Raw genomic sequence first — 12,958 nt, 5'->3', positions numbered from 1 at the left:
CCACTACAGTGCTGGACACCCAGTAAAGGCTCCATGAGCTTTATTTGTCATTGTTGCCATTCAATGAATGCATCCGACAGATGTGGAAACTGAGAGACAGAGAAGGACTATAACATACCCAGGACCACCTGGCAAGCAGGTGGGGGAAGGAGGGCTTCAACCCCTAGCTTTCTTATTCCAAGGCTCTAGCCAGCACATCTTGGTATCTGTAAACTTTGTCAACTTTAGATTGCTGTGACCATGTGAGCAGTTAGCCCAGCTAAGAAGGAAAGAAGGTGTGGGCAATGTTCTTAGGACTTCTTGATTGGTGGCAGGGCCAGCCTTATGACCAGGCAATCATATACTTTGTTTTCCAAACCTGGACACTTTTATGAGTTAAAGGGGGCACTTTTAAAAAATAAACTTACATGTTGGAATAATTTTAGATTCATACAAAGGTTGCAAAGATAGTTCAGAAAGTTCCCACATACCTTCTGTCCATTTCCCCTAACGTTCACTTCTTACATGTCCAAGATTCATTTGTCAAAGCCGACTTGTACATTACCATTAACTAAACTTCAGACTGTTTGAATTTTTACTAGTCTTTCCACTACTGTACTTGTTCTATTCCAGGATCCTATATTGCATTTATCTGTCAAGTCTTGCTAGTGTCCTCTGGTCCATGACAGTTTTGGGGTCTCCTATTTCCTATGACCATGACGAGACTGTCCCTCAATTTGGACTGTTCCATATCTTCCTCATAACCAGACCGAGGTTACAGGTTTGGGGAGGAAGACCACAGAAGTACAGTGCCCTTCTTGTCGCATCATGTCAGGAGCACGTGATCTCGACATGACTTAGTGCTGAAGATGTTAACCCCGATCACTTGGTTAAGGTGGTTGTCTGCCAGGTTTCTCAGCTGCAGGTAACCATTCCCACCTTTCCATATTCTGTTCTTTGGGATACATTACGTTCAACCCGTACTCGAGAAGGAGGACATTCCAGAATTGGTTCTATAGCAAGGAGTATCGACATACGCCATGTGGAATTCTTCTGTAGGGAAGATTTGTCTCCTCTTCCCAATGGAACATTTAAAATTATTACGCTAAGTGTGCACAGTTACGACAAGCATTGGCAAGGACTGTTCCAGGCCACCCTGGGACAGCGGGGCTCAGACTAGGCGAGAGTGTAGGCTCTTGATTCGAACGGCCACGAGCTGGAATTCCGGCGCTTCTACTGAAGAGCTGTGTGGCCCTGCCCAAGTTGCTGCACCACTCTGAGCCCTGGACTCTCTTTCCTCCTAGAGGTGTTTGAGGCGTGGATGAGCTAATGCCTATAAAATGCCTGGCACAGAGCAGCCAGCCATAACAGCAGTCAGTGTCGTCATGTAACGTGTTTGATTTTAAAGGTGAGGAAATGGAAGCTTGGGGACAAGGAGAGACTTCCTCCAGCTCTCACCTGTTGGGGGCACAATCTTGCCCCTTCTGCCCCTTTGCTTTCCCTGGCCTCCTGCCCTTGAATGGGAAGGTGTTGAGCTCCTTCTGAGAAGGCCACCAGGCCCAAGCTGGGAACCAGTCTCCAGAGTGTCTGGCCACAATGCCACCAGGAGGGGAGTGCGGGGGACATGTGGATTCCTCGTGTGTCTGAGGAGCATGTCACGTGCTTCATGGCTCCTCTTCTTTAAGCTCAGACTGAATTTCCAATTAAGGAAATCTTTGGGTTAGGAGGAAAAGCAAGGTTGTTTCTTTCCTGGGGGCCCTGGTGAGTAATCAGGCCACAGAGGAACAGGACGCTCGCCCCGCAGCCACCAGCCTCCTAGGCACAAGCAGGCCCAGGGTTTCTCTCTGCTGTGGCCTCAGGCTCCTTCTCCTGGGCCTACCTGGAACTTGTCAGCTCAGAGTCCAGGATCGGGACAGCCTTCCCAGAGGGGAGGGAGAAAGGTGATGCGTCTCTTCCTGCTAAAATGGGCTGGCTTGAAAAAGATTCTAGACCTCCCCTGTCCTGTATGGTAACCACTAGCCACATGTGGCTGTTGAGCTCTTGAAATGTAACCGATCGGAATTGAGATGGGCTTCAAGTGTGAAACAGACACTGGATTCCAAAGATTTAGTAAGAAAGGAATATGAAGTAACCCATTAATAACTTTATATTGATCACATGTTGAAATGCTTATATTTTAGATATATTGGGTTAAATCAAATCTGGGTTGCTGTTTTTTTTTCCTTTTGAATGTGGCTACTAGAAAATTACATGTGACTCAAATTATATTTTTATTGGACACTGTTGTTGCTTTAGCCCCATTCAGGTCCTTAGGAGTCAGTCCCTGACCAGACAGGGAAACGGGGGTCTGGAAAGTGACAAAGAGGTCCCCATAGCCACTAAGTGGTCAACAGGGAACTAAGCCCCCTGTCTTCTGATTTGGTGGCTAAGAACCCTTTTTGTAATACCTTTTAAGGTCATGGACACTGGCCTGTGGAGGGAAGCTGGGATGTTTGGGAAGGTGTCTAAACTTTCTGGTTGTCACACCAACGTCCTGATGAATGGCTCCCATCTGGAAGCAGCACTGTGAGTGGTCAGAGTGGGGCTTTGGCTCTGCCTCTTGCTCACCACAGCTTGTCTTCTCTTCAGGCTTCAGTTCTCTCATCTTTGGAAGGAGAATAATGACATCTACCTTGGAGTGTTCTCGTGAGAGTTAAATTGGAGACTGTGCATGGAGCCCTCGGCACAGGGCTGGAAGCAGGAAGTGCTCAATAAATGTGAGCCGCTACTGTCATTGTCTGGTATCCTTGTTCTTGTGTCCCTGCAGCAGGGGCTGGGGCTGGCCTGCAGGAGGTCTCCACTGCAGCACCAGAGAGTGAGGTTCGGAATGTCTCAGGTTTCGTACCAAAGTGGCGCCAGTGTGGCCCTGAAGACAGGGCTCCCTGAGCTGGTCTGTCTTCTGCTTCTCCACCTCCATACCTCCGTCTCCTCCCCAGACCAGCCCTGGAAATTCCTAAGATTAGTGCAGGGTTAGAGCTGGTTTTGTGAGTTACTGGGAGGTGAACTCTCAGGTGAACAGGAGCCCGTGTAGTACAGCAACTAGGGGCTTAGATTGGGGAGTTGAACAGGGGTTTGAATCTGGGTTCAACTTCTTATAAGCTGTGTGACCTTAAGCCGGTTACCTTACCTCTCTGGATCTCCCTTCCCTCTTTATTCCTCAAATGGGAATTATAGTAATTCTTCCTCCAGATTATGGAGAGTGGAAGAAATAGCCCATGTAAAGAGACTGCACTGTGAAGGTGTGCAAGGAGGCAGAAGCTGTTCTTATGAGTCATGAATCATTCCTAACTGACAGAAGCATTTCCCTTGAGAGCGGACTCGCCCTGAGGGAAGGCCCCCGTCTTCTCTCACCTCCCTGCCACTCTGTTGTGCAAACTTGCATCTTCTGCACAGTCCCAAGTTTTGCTACATCTGTGTACCAACTCTACTTAACATTTTTTCTACTTACTGTTTTAATCTCTATTTTAAATCAACTTACTTACAAATGCGTACATTTATGGAAGACTTTTGTCCTGGCAGCTGTGGCTCAGTTGGTTGGGCGTCATCCCGCAAAGTGAAAGGTCGCTGGTTCGATTCCGGTCAGGGTACATGCCTGGGGTGCGGGTTTGATTCCCTGCCAGGGCACATGCTTAGGTTTCAGGTTCAGCCTCCGTTCGGGGCATGTACAGGAGCTATCCAATCATGTTTCTCTCTCACATCAATGTCTCTCTCCCTCTCCCCTCTAAAATAAAAAATAAAAATTTTAAAAAGGAAAAGAAAAGGAAGACTTTTGAGTCACTGGTCGAAGTGGGAGACCCTTATCTTGGGAAATTCAGAAAACAAAACGATGTTATTCAAGTCTGGGGTCGGACTAGTAATGCCAAAGGTGTTGAGCTGGCAGTCTGCTTTCTCTTAGCTAAAAAGAGAGACTGGCAAGAGATTGGCAGGTGTGACAGAACTTTTGGCACCGACCGAGGTTTGTCCTTGACTGATGAGAGGAGTGGATGTGGCGCTGCTTCAGGCTGTGACTCTGACTTCCAGCGCTCAATTCCAGACCACCAGGGTAGACCACCGGGGAAGAGCGCCTGGCCCTGGACTAGGTCTGAGGGAGGGTCTTGGTAACTGGCCGTGTCCGGGCTTGTTTGTTTAATTGCATTTAGTAAACAGAGACACAGTTCTTATTTCTGGGTTCCAGGCCGGATTCTAAGTTCTTCACATATATTAACTTAGTTAATCATGCAAACCACCCTGAGGAAGGTAGTATTATTCCCACACTTCCAGATGTGGAAACTAAGGCACGGATCTCCAACAAGGCCTTTTAGCCAAGTAACAGCAAAGCTGGGAGTGGAGACCCCAGAGCCAGGAGACCTGGTTCTAGAATGCTTTTAACTATGATCTGACCTTTGGCCAATTTTCTCTTACAAACTTGGACTTGCACTTATTCCGTGCCAAGGCCTGTGCTGGGGCCCTGGGCACCCAGGGGATCAGTGTGGCTGGCATCCTCCGGCGGGGACTCCCAGCTGAGCGGCAGACACTGACAAGGATGGGGTACCATCAGTGGTGGGTTAGAGAGAAGCGTGAACAGAGTAGCCGACTGCCCCAGGGGTGGTCTGGCAAAGTGCCCTGCAGGTGGTGGGTGACAATGGTTGAGAATTTGCCAATGGAGAAGGGAGGGAAAGGTCGTTCCAGGTAAAGGCATGGAAGTGGGAACGTGTGTGATGTATTCTGGGAGCAGTGAGTCACTGGGCGTGCAGGGGTGGGTGGGGGAAGAGATTAGCGATGAGGCTGGGAAGGTGGCCTAAGGCCAGGTTAAGGAGCTTCAAATTTACTACGCTGGGGACACTATTCGAAGTGCGCAACTGAATACACTTACCCGACTCTAATGGCTGCACATGGAGGGTTTTTGTTTGTTTGTTTGTTTTGTTTGTTTGTTTGTTTGTTTGTTTTAACGTGGCCCAAATCACACAGGTAGTACGTGCTCAAACTGGGATTCTGGCCCCCGAGTTTATGTTCTTAGCCACTACACTGTTCCGCCACGGATTGAGTGAGCTTTTCTCTTTTTCTCTCTTTTTTTTTACACTGCTCAGAACGTACTTGTTGAACTTTAAGTAATAGAACCTTGCTCCTCTCTCCACCTGAGTCAAACCTCCGAAGTTACCTGGTTAACGGCTCACTTCCAGCTTTTCTTCGTGTACTATTCTGCTTCCCTGCCCCCTCAACTGGCATGACCCACATAATGTTCTTCAGCTTACCTTTTTGACTTCCTGTGTTTTGAGATTGTTTCATCTTATGCCCATAGATGTGCCTTATTCTTTTAATAGCTGTGTAGTGTTCCATAGTTGAGATGCACCATGGTTTATTTAACCAGGCCCACTGAGGTGGAGACTGCAGCCATTTCGTGCTTGCATGGTTACAGATGAGGTTTCGGTGGACACCTTGCTCATATTCCTGCTCACGGGGCTGGTTAAAGGGGTGGCTCAGCCAGGCATACGTAATCAGACTCCTCCAAGCATCTTGGAACGCACTGGATATAGAATGCCAGTTAACCTAGGTCTTTGTAAGGGGCTGACCCCTGACACTCACGTTCAAAATGTAAATTCGCCAGTCTCTCTCCTGATAAGGTCCACAGTACCCTTGATGGGTTAACACCAACAATACCCCATCTCCAGTATATGTTCAATAGCTTTTAAAAAAACATTCTCACCCTAGCACAAGCTTATTGATTTGAGAGAAGGGGAAGGGAGGGAGAGAGAGGGAGAAAAGCACAGATGTGAGAGAGAAACATCAGTTGCCTCACCAAACCTGCAACCTAGGCATGTGCCCTGACTGGGAATTAAACCCAAGCCCTTCGATTTACAGGACAATGATACAATCAACTGAGCCACACCAGCCACAGCTCAATAGGTATTTAAGAATAATCATTACAAGGGGTGCAAATTGTTTTGTCTACCCCCCCCCAATGTCTCTGCCTGTCCCTGATTGCACAGATCTACATTTATGGATGAAATTTCTAGAAGTGGAATTGCTGAGTCAAAAAGTGTGCATTTTAATCATTATCAGAGCCCCAGTTAACCTCCAAAGGGTAGCACCTAGTTTATGCCCTGCCCCCCACCGACAGTGCACAAGAGTCCTCCTCACCCCCATGCCGACCCCGGTATCAGTGCCAGTCTTCCTCACCTCTGCCACGCTGTCTGAGGGTGAGCAGGTGTCCGTGAGCGCTGTGCCCATCGGTCACTGCCCGTGCTGTTTCTGGCCCTCTTCCTGAGATTTCTGGACATGGGGTCCCACTGGTGGGGATTAAATTCTCTGGGGACAGCCTTGTAATGTTGGGCAGGCCCCCCACACCAGCCTCCTGCCCTGCAGCACACCCCTCCTTTGAGAATTGCCAGGTGGACAGAATCCCTTTGCTCCCAAGACTGGAGAGCAGGGTAGACGGAATGTCCTCAGTTGTCAGGGCCAGGCTCTTGTGACACACACGAGGCAGCTGTGACGCCACAGCCAGCCTCAGAGCCGAGTGGTCTGGGAAAAGGGAGAAGAGCCTGCCTGGGTCTCTGGCGGCCAGGCTGTGTTCAAATACAAGAACAATGTGTTTGGGGGAGTCAGGTCCTCCAAGCTGGGGGCATGGAGGACCAGAGGAAAGATGCCACGAGCTACTCTCAGTCCCCAGAAAATACCGTCAGAGCTGAAAGGCACCATCAGGAGGATGCAGCCCAATGTCCTCATTTCACAGATGGAGAAACTGAGGCCTAGAAAAGAACAGTGACTTGGGCTCAGAGCAGAGAGGAGCGTGGCCGGAGGGCTCTTGTGAAACCTTGGTTGGCTTCTGGGTCACATTTGATAAATCAACTAGGAAAGGGGAGGCAGAAAGGAATGTTTTTATCTCCCCAGCCCCCAGCTCTAGGAAATGTGCTTATAGTCCAGCTCCAGAATCTTTCCTGCTTGATTTTTTAAGCCTAAATAGCAGAGTTAGAAAATAGGCCAACGGCCTGCAACTTCAGGAGAAAAATGCTCCTTTTCCCCAACGCAGGGGTCCCCCCAGGTCTTAATGAAAGGTCCAACCATATGAAGCCAGTGCTTGGCCTCAAGCAAGGTCAGGGACATAGGGGTCAATGCCAGAATGGCCCAGACAGAGGTTTTAGACTAACTGCCATCATGAGAAAGGCAGTGGCTGCCGCAGGGCCCAGCCTCGGGGTCAGCCTGCCTGGGCTCTAGTCCTGGACACTTGCTCGCTGTCGGGGCAAGTGACTTCACCCTAAACTTTTTGTACCTCCCTTTCTTCATCTCTAAGATGGGTCACACGGGAACCTGCTTTATGGGGCATAGGAGAGGATCAAGTGCTTAGGACAGTGCCTGGGACAGCTCGATGCACTGTTCTCACTAACGAGTGCCAGGCTCTGTCATCTCACTTAATCTTCGTGAGGGAGGTGCCATTTTATTAACCCATTTCACAGATGAGGAAACTGGCCCAAAGTCCCAAAATAACTGGCGCACAAGGCTTCAAACTCTCTGATCTGGACATCCCCCCTTAACCACTGTTGGGAGTGAAAGTCTTTGAGCTCTAACATTCCACGTGTCCATCCTGCCTTGGCCGTGCTCTCATCTGGCGGAGCTACTGCGAGCATAGGCTGGGGGGACTGGGAAATTGAGTACGAATCCCGCCCTGTTGTTTGCTGGTTCTGTGTCCTTGGTCTTTTCTGAGCCCCACTGTCTCCATCTATAGAATGTCCCCATCTTTAGAATGGGGGCAGTCACAGCCTTGCCTCCCAGACTAATGTAAGGACTAAACGAGATGATATACATAGAGGACTTGGCATGGGCTTGGCACTCAGTAAAAAGAGGGCCTGGCCAGTTTTACCATCATTCTTCCTACCACGAGACTTGGAGTAAGAGAGGCCAGCAGGCTCCTCCTCCTCGCTTCATCCTTCCCCAGGGAGGCTGCTTTGCTCCCCTGGGTTTCCAAAGCCCAGTCTAACTTCCACTTGACTTCCTATGGCCATACCAATGAGTCCCTGCCATTAGGAGTGGAGCTAAAAATAAAGCCCAGCCTACAATCCTTCAAGTAAACACCCAGCTCTCTAAAATTAGCTTCTTTGCCACACGTCTCTGGAGCCAGGCTGGCTTCAGTGGAACTTGGTGCGGCTGGTTGTCACAGCCAGGCAGGTCCTGGGCCAAGCGTCCTCATCACCCCACCAGAGGCCGAGCCTCTGGTCCTGAGGGGGAACTAAGTGCCCCTTATTTGTCTCCAGCCTCTTTTCTTTCTCTGCTACCACCAGCCCTATGCTGGCCACCAGCCCCTCTTGCCACACCACTGCCAGGGTCCCTCCTCAGCTCCTCTCCCCTCCCCCTGCCCTGTGCTCTACAGCAGCTGGAGTGAGCTTTTCACAGTGTAAGGCTGACCATGCCACTCCGGTTAGCAAAACTTTCATGGGGTCTTTAGTCTGGATTCCCCTGAAAGCAGGGCCTGAAACACGGATTGGGGTGCAGTTAAGCTGATTTGGGAGATGATGCCAGGAAGGAAGAGCTGAGAGGAAATGACAAAGTGAGAGAGAGAAGAAGGAAGAGCCAATATAAATGCTTGTACCGTCATCACTGCAGGCCACAAGCTGGGACGTCAGTCTGGAACACAGCCCAGGTTGGGCACTGAGTGTGGGGGGCAGTGGGCAAAGCGTTATCCACTGGCTCCAGCCCCCGACCCACTGAACATTTCCCTGGGGGCACAAGGTGTGCTTGCGCTCAGGGTGAGGGTGAAGGGGCACCCCACAGCACCAGCGCAGGCTCTGGGCAGACAGCGGAAAATTCCCCAGACACTGGCAGTGCCAGGGAAGCCATCTTCCACAACTGTGGGTAAAATTAGGGGTAGACTAAGGAGACGTGACGTGGGCCTCAGGGTGTCTGTCTTGAGAAAAGTTTCAGAGTCTTACTTTGGTCCACAAGACCCTGTCTGGCTCTGGCTTATCTATCAGCCCATTTCACATCACTCTCCCATCACTCACCTTTAGCCACAGCTCCTTCAAAGGGCCCTTCTCTTTCTGCCCGTGGTCCTTTGCACCTGCTATTCCATTTGCCTGAAATGCTCTTCCCTTACCTTGTTCATCGGGCCTTACGCAGCTCAAATGTCCCTTCTTCAGGGAAGCTCTGAGCTCCCATCTAGTCTGGGTTCCCTGTTTTGTGTGTCCCTAGCACACTGTCCCTACTCACTGTTTTCCTGTTGGGTTGTACATGACATGGGGACAGGGACCCTGCCTGCCATGTTCATTGCCATGTGCCAGCACCCAGCACACATATAAGGCTCAAGAAGCATTGCTGACTGACTCATATTAGGTCTCAACCATCTCACAAGGGGAGCCACCTTCCATCTGACTCATGTAAACCTTCAAACCCATTCATCAGATATTTATTGAGCACCTGCTATATGCCAAGCAGTGTTCTGGGCACTTGGGGAAGAAAACCTGAAGATCCTGGTCTGAATGGAATTTACACTCTAGTTGGGGAAACAGCACAGCTGATATACTAAACTACCAAGCAAGCTGCTTCTTTAAATAAGTGGTCAGGGAAGGCCTCACTGAGAAAAGGACAGGAAGAAGAGTTGAAAGAGTCAGCCAGGGAGATATCTGGGGGAAGAGCAGCACAACACAGGGCAGAGCAAGGCGGAAGCTCCAGGGTGGCCACATGTCTGGCATGCTGTAGGCACAGCGCGGAGACCAGCATGGCAGATGTGAACCCAGAGAGAGGGACAACAGAGAGGCCAGAGGCCACAGAGAGGGTGGGGCGGGACAGATCACTGTGCCAACGGGAGCCTCTGGCTGCACAGAGCAACTTAAATCGAAATCAGTGGAAGTGAAATAAATTAAAGTTCCATTCTTCAGCTACAGCGGCCACATGTCAGACACCTGACAGCCACCGTACTGGACGGCACAGATAGACCATTTCCCTCATTGCTCAAAGTCCTTGTCGACATGCCTCAGCGGGGCCTGCAGGTCATTCATTGTAGGGCAGCAACCTTGCCGACGCATAACTGGGCACACGTCCTGGGGTCCTTTCCTCACCTCCCAAAGTGGGTATGATTAAAGCATGCAAGGCCATTTGGTCCTGCCCCAGGCAAAGTCAGAATGCCTTTCCCAGCGTCCTTGCCAAATCGTCCTTCAGTCGCTGCTTCTCTATCTCTGGGCATGGGAAACTCACCACCTCCTGAGACAATCCAGGCTAACTTTGGACAGCTCTGACTTAGGGGTTTGCTAAAACCAGAAGAATGTTCTGCCTCTTTGTAGTTCTAAGCACTGGTTCCAGTTCTGCCCTCAGGGACTATGTCCTTTGGAACTGAGGTCAGCGGCGTGGAACAGAACCTGCCGGCGGTCTAAGCCACTGGGATTATCTTCTCATAGAAAGATCAGAGAGGCAGCTTCGTGATGCTCTCAGGGACCCACCTCCATCTCTCTGCCTTTGCCTTCTGCTCTCTTTGGAGTGGCTCCCGTTCTTTTACCCCAAGGTGGCCCCTGCACCCCTAGCTTCACCCCTGCATTCCAGGGCAGAGCTTGAAATGCAGCAGTTCCCCTTCAGGGGGAGTGAAGCCCACCCAGGGGTTTGTATCTCATTCTCCAGAATGGGTGGCACAGTCCTCCTTAGATGCAGGGAGTATGGGAGGTGAATGTTTTTAGCTTTTTAGCAGGACACACTGCTTTCCTAAACAAGATTAGGCCTCTGTGAGTGGGGAACAGGGGAGAATAGATACTTGATCAGCTGGCAAGGTCCGGCCCAGACAGCCCCGTAGAGATTTAAAAGGTTGCCATCTCAACCCCAGGAGCCTTCTCTGATCTAAACTCCAGTCCCTCCCCTCAGCCTCCATGTTCATGTCTCCGCACTTTGGTCCATTTTCCAGTTGGAGAAACAGAGGCACAGACATCATCTAGTGATCAAGAGCACAGGTTCTGAGGGTCAGACAACACTGGTTCCCTCTGCAGATTACTTCCCTAAGCCTCCGATCCCCCACCCGTGGGCTGTGGTGGAAATCAGTATAGTACTAACTGCTGAGGGTGCCGCCAGGGAAAAATGGGATAACGCACATGAGGTACTAACCACGTTGCCTGGCACAAGGTAACCACTCAAGAGTGGCCACTGTCATTTTTATTGTTATAATTATCATTCTCTTACTTCATGGATTCCTACTGGAGTGGTTGAATGAAGAACCGGTTGAAAACTCTGCTGGGATTGCCGCGGTGGGAGGGCGAGGCTACAGTGGGGGTCCGTCTCCCCAGCCACATCTTATCACATTACTGCTGAGGTGCCGTTCCCATCAGTCCTGCCGGTGAAACCCATCTGGGAAGGCGGTGTTACCACAAGGTCACGGCAGACCGCTGCCAAAACCAGAACCCCACAGAGGGGTGCTGTGGCCTTGCCAGGAGCCTGGCCAAGGGTGTGGTCCCTGAGCACTGACCCACCAGGTAGGGGGTCAGAAATGCCACCAAGGGGGCCCTTTAGAAGGGAATTTGCCTGAGGCTAACTGGGGTAGTCTCCAGGCTCCAGACCTGCAAAATCCTTCCCTGACCAGCCCATTGGGGTGGGAAAAGACAAGCACCAGGGGATAGAAAAGCCGCCCAGGGGTCTTCATTCCTTCTTCCTTTATTTTTAAATAGGTCAGTCGCTCACATGGCCCCAACCCCGGTTATAACGATGCAGTCTGTCTCCTTGTCCTGGTCTCCCTGTGTTGTCACTGCCCCACCCCATGGGCAACTACTGTTTGCATTTCCTCCCTTTCCAGAGTTACTTTACGCTTATATGAAGGTGGAACTAATGAAATTGTTAATATACGACCATGTTTGACTTAGCAAGTCATGCTCGACTTGCTACGTTTCCATCAAAAATGAACAAATGCACATTTAGATGCCAATGTTCCTCTTTCTTACGCAACAGGTAGCCTATTAAAATACTATTCTGAATCTTGCTTTTTTTCTGGTCACTGTGTATAGATCAGACTCCAAATGAAGAACTTCACCTGTTTTTAATACCTCCTTTATTTCATTGGGCTCCTGTTGATGAGCAGGGTTGTTGGGGTAGCTTCCAGAATTCCGCTCTGCTGGGAGAAAGCCCTAGGCTCACGCATCATTCCGCCCACGGGCTAGCCTATCTCTAGGGTAGGTTCCCTGCAGTGCAGTCACCGATGGAAGGCTCTCTGCAGCGGTTGACCTGGTTTGTCTTCCTCTCCACAGTGTAGGAGGGGTGAGAAGGCCTCTGCCACTGGCTGCTGAATGACCCTGGGCAAGTCCCTGCTCTCCAACGGCGTCCATTTCCTGGGGCACCAGGCCCTCTTTACCTTGTCCTTAGGGAAAACGGCCATCCAGATTGGCCTTGCTTGGCCTTTCCCACACCCCAGCCATGTGCAGCTCCCCTTGCGGTGGCTTCTTTGGGAGATGATTTCAGGCCCACGGAGGCCAAGGCAGCCCAATAGGGTCGGCATGGAAGAGCATGGGCAAGGCACAGAGGTGTGACAGTATGGGCAAGTTTCCAAATGCCAGTCACTGCCTGGTGTACATTCCTGAGCTATAACCATATCCACGTACCATCTGGGTTGTCACTACCTTACTATTTAAAAGTATTTCACTTTATTAAACCTACATTTATTTTCATAAACAATCTTCAGTCCATTACTATAAATAGAAATAAGTGTTCCTAGCCCCCCCAAACAACCCCAACCCCAAAATCAGAAAACACACACACACACACACACAAAGACAATACAATGAAACCAACACCTTAAGCCTCCTCCCTCGGTACTCACCATAAGCTCAGATGGAGGCTGCTTGCTGCTCTGCTCTGTTGAAAAAACAAAATACGAGAGACTCATTAAAGTCTTCCAAGCATCAAATGAGAATTTCTCATGGATGAAATCAGGCTGGCTGAATTTACGTTTTAAAGGAACAGTGATATCTGATGAGTGTCCTGGTACTACCTGTCATTTTTGGTTCAT

At 50.1% G+C, this 12,958-nt stretch overlaps 1 protein-coding gene across 1 annotated transcript in view; it reads left to right on the top strand.

The window, feature by feature from the left end:
- JPH2 (junctophilin 2) overlaps positions 1-12,958 on the top strand; it is a 58,122-nt gene that overhangs the window by 24,049 nt on the left and 21,115 nt on the right. The window lies entirely within an intron of this gene.

The sequence above is a fragment of the Sturnira hondurensis genome, unplaced genomic scaffold, assembly GCF_014824575.4.
Source record: "Sturnira hondurensis isolate 20B ecotype Veracruz unplaced genomic scaffold, ASM1482457v3 Scaffold0004136, whole genome shotgun sequence".
NCBI classification, from domain to species: Eukaryota; Metazoa; Chordata; class Mammalia; order Chiroptera; family Phyllostomidae; genus Sturnira; species Sturnira hondurensis.
The sequence above is the reverse complement of the archived record's forward strand: the minus strand, read 5'-3'. Positions and strand labels throughout refer to the sequence as shown.